Raw genomic sequence first — 3,783 nt, forward strand, 5'->3', positions numbered from 1 at the left:
TAACAAGTGGCCCGCCATCATTTGGAAGCTAAACCACGTAGAACTAGCATGACAGTTGTGTTTATCAGTTTATCTCCGAGGTCCAAGGCATGCTTAACGTCATTGTTCACTCCCAAATTGCGTGTGACGTGCTGCTAGGCAACGCCTCCCATAACTCGCCTCTGAAACCGGCTTCAGACAACCCCGGGACCAGAACACATCTACCTTTCACATTGCGAAATCCCCTGAACCCGCTATTTCTTAAACGCTAATGTATCGTTTCTGAATGTGAAAGGGGCTTAAGATGAGGAATAAATTAAAGTAAAAATGAATAAATGAATAAACGAATGAATGAATGATTGAAAGTAAAGGAGGGAGAATGATGGAATGGACGACATTGAAGAAGAGATGAGGGTAGAAAGAGAAAAAAGAAAGAGAGAGGGAGATACTCTACTCTTTGGGACGTCCAAAGAAAAGTGATACAGTAATGAATAAGCTGCATTGTGTATAAGCCGCAGAGCAGTGTTTTATGCAAGTTAAAAGAAACAAAACCATATTAATGCCATATTAACTGTCCCCGTGTATAAACCTCATAGTTGAAGAAATCTTGCAAAATCATTGTATAAGCCGCAGCTAATAGTCGGGAAAATACGTTTTTATTAGTAAAAGATAAGTGTGGGACTACTGCATCTGATTTCTTTTCTTTTTTTTTTGGTCTTCCCACTGTCCTCTGCAGGCGACACTCTGTGAGTCACCGCCTGGGTCTCCCATGCCACTCAGCTCACCTCACTCGACACACGGCAGCTAACTGGAGCATGTTCAGTGATCTGTGTTTACATAACACCGAGACAAAGGCCACGAGCTGCAGGGTGTAAGTAGCAGCACGAGAGCCAAACAAAAGGTAAATACATTCAGCCATCTCTCAGAAATCACTGGCCCCAAATCTCCCTCTCCCTCTGTCATTAGCGAGCCTTTCCCTGCAATTATCCAAATGTTATGATCCCAAACAAATCTCTGCATGTTTCCATGTGGCAGGAATTAAAGTATTGCTGGTGAAAAATATATACAGTAGGGGCCTTGTGTCTCTTCAATACATTTTTTCACCAATGAAATCTTTAACAGATCAGGGGCCATCAGTATTTCCCATGACACTTCTTCTTTGTTGGGCTGATACCATCTCCAATAGCGGTCATGCTCATTAATAACCAATGCAGTTTTGTCTTACATGTGAATCTCTCTGTGCAGGGCAAAAGGCATCAAAAGTCTTGTTGCAACACACAACCCTGGAACTCTTCCCTGGCTCAGGCCCAGACTCAAACAATGAGAGAAAAAGAGAGAGAGAGAGAGAAGGAAGAGAGAGAGGGAGGGAGGGAGGGAGGAAGGGAGAGAGAGAGAAAGAGGGAGGGACGGTGTCAGTTGGATGTAGGCGGGGTGATGGGACTCCTGAGGGAAAAGGGTTGTATCTCACTTACTCACTCTCCAACTCGCTCCTCGGGAGTACGACAAGTTTGCCTAAAAAAAAAGAAAAAAAACAATCCTTTTGGGAATTTCTCTGGCGACCATGGGACAGTGGAGACCCACGTCCTCACAGTACGGGAATGCCGACGCCACCAGAGCGTAAGCCGCTCGGCTCGGGAATTTAAGAGAACATAAGTTTGCTGGACGAGCACACTCGGGGGAGCCTCAGGTGAGTGCTTAGTGTACCTCGCTACCTGTCTGACCATGCTGCCACTGCTGCTGCTGCGGCTATATGACTGGGGGTGGATCAGCGCCTCTGCCTATAGCTCTCCTCTTAAGTAGCAGTGTCAGTTCTCAGCACTAATCCCACCACCAAAGTCCTGCTGTTGGAACCAGATTAGCAATGACTTGGGTGTGCGTACCTGAGACATTGGGTAATATCTAGATAATCTCTGGTGGGGCTCGGTATTGTCCTGCCTTGTCTTGCTCACAGAAAGTGGAATAAGCTCTCTACAGGTGGACTTGATTTGCACCTTTGTGTGGTTCTCTGTGAAGGCACCAGTTTGTGGGGGGGCAGTGGGTGTACTGAGGTGTCACTCAATGAAAGGCATAGAGTGACAATCAATGGCTGGCACATTGTGTGGTTGGTGCTTTCAGGTGTGGGAAATGTTTTGAGTTGGCAGCGAGTTTGAATGGGTTGAATGGGACAGCCAGTGATTTGGAAAATGCCAGAAGCATTATAAACTATCAACTAAGTTCAAGCATTTCACAATGCTTTTTAAATACTTTTTCACCAATGAAATGTTGAAGTCTTGGTCTTGCTTTTTGACACTTTATAAATCATCTGAATTGAAACTGTGTTTACTTTTTGAAATGTTCATATTGGAATGTTCAACATATGAAGAGTTCAGATGCAAACCCCTCCAATTCCATCTGCACACTTTCCTTGAGTGAGCTTTTCTTTCATTAAGGGGTTGTTGGTTTTTTCCTACAAATTGATATTTCAGACCAGGAAGAGAGTGGCATTTAGTAGGCTTTTGAGTGAAATTATTTGATGACGAGAGCATTCACTCAGCGTTGTTAATGTATCTCATTTTTGACAGATTTGGCATTTAGAGAGTTTTGAATCTATCTGGTCTCTTATGTTGCCTTTATCAAACTAAAATGTCAGATGAGATTTTAGTTCTGATGTGTGATCCATAGCACCTTCAAATGTAACATGATCCTTTGTGTTTTTGTTTATGCCCCCATGTAAACTCTGTTACCATTTGAAATCTTGGACTGGACATTGAATTCTATGAATTTCTGTGGCCATCCGACACCACTAGTTGTGGTTGACCCAAGGGGGATTGTTTCAGGACTCTTCTCCACCCCACAAACATACATACACCCTCTGCAGACAGTGCCTTGATCCCAATGAATCAGAATTAAGCCATTTGTCCCGCCTGTCCATTCTGAAGACCACTCCCGGCAATTTGGCTAATTGCCTCCCCCCCTGTGGCAACTACTTCAGGGCGGTGGCCAAGGCCTGCCCCTACCCTGGGCCCATATAACCATTATCAGACAGTGCTCCAAGAGATGGCACCGCTGTGTCAATGGGAAAACCTTAATTAGAAATACCACACAGTCCTTGTTACCAAGAGAAGAAAAAAAAAAGAATCATTTTCTTAGGCAATGGTGCCTCTGCAGTGTCCAAATCTCAACTGACGTCATACGAAATGAGGCATTTTAAAAGTTTGTTTCTGCACGACGTGTTGTGTAATTTTCTTTATCCCCCTGTGAAATTATTTCAACATTCAATTTAGTTGATTCGCTTTAGTTGTACACTGAATATGTATCTGAATATGACTAATGTCCCGCTAAAGCTATATGCAACATACTGTATAATTGCATCTGATGTCGGTGCGTTATTAAGAAATCTTTATCATTTCGAAACTCACAGAGCAGCAACTGCCAGCCTGATCAGACTTGTTTCTGGCTGAATAATGTGCCCAAGTAGAGTGCTGTAGACGTTTGTTATTATTGCAAAAACATTAAGAAACACCACCCCATGAGCACATAAAGACTCATGAACGGTGCGGAGGTGTTTCACCTGGCTAGCTTGAATCTGGAAAGGCAAGCTGACAAGAATCAAGGACTCAAGGACCGTGTGCTTTGACAGAGATAACCATCGGGACTACTTTTGACTTCCCATTCCGATATATTATTGCTGAAGGCACATCCCAACGCGCAGCTGGCGCCTGCAAAGGCTTGTGGGGGCCTTCACTGAGTCGTGATGTATGGGCCGGAGCCTGGGGTTGACTGGAGCCCCCACATGAGTATGCAGCGCTGATAAGAGGAAGTTGC

General features: G+C 44.2%; 1 protein-coding gene across 1 annotated transcript in view; it reads left to right on the plus strand.

The window, feature by feature from the left end:
- The first annotated feature begins 1,453 nt into the window (after window positions 1-1,453).
- Window positions 1,454-3,783, plus strand: part of fat2 (FAT atypical cadherin 2) — a 60,312-nt gene continuing 57,982 nt past the window's right edge. The window contains exon 1 of the mRNA XM_062523965.1: window positions 1,454-1,666. The gene's annotated coding sequence lies outside the window, so the exon portion shown is untranslated. The remainder of the gene's footprint in view (window positions 1,667-3,783) is intronic.

Source organism: Sardina pilchardus, chromosome 21 (assembly GCF_963854185.1).
Source record: "Sardina pilchardus chromosome 21, fSarPil1.1, whole genome shotgun sequence".
Taxonomy (NCBI): Eukaryota; Metazoa; Chordata; class Actinopteri; order Clupeiformes; family Clupeidae; genus Sardina; species Sardina pilchardus.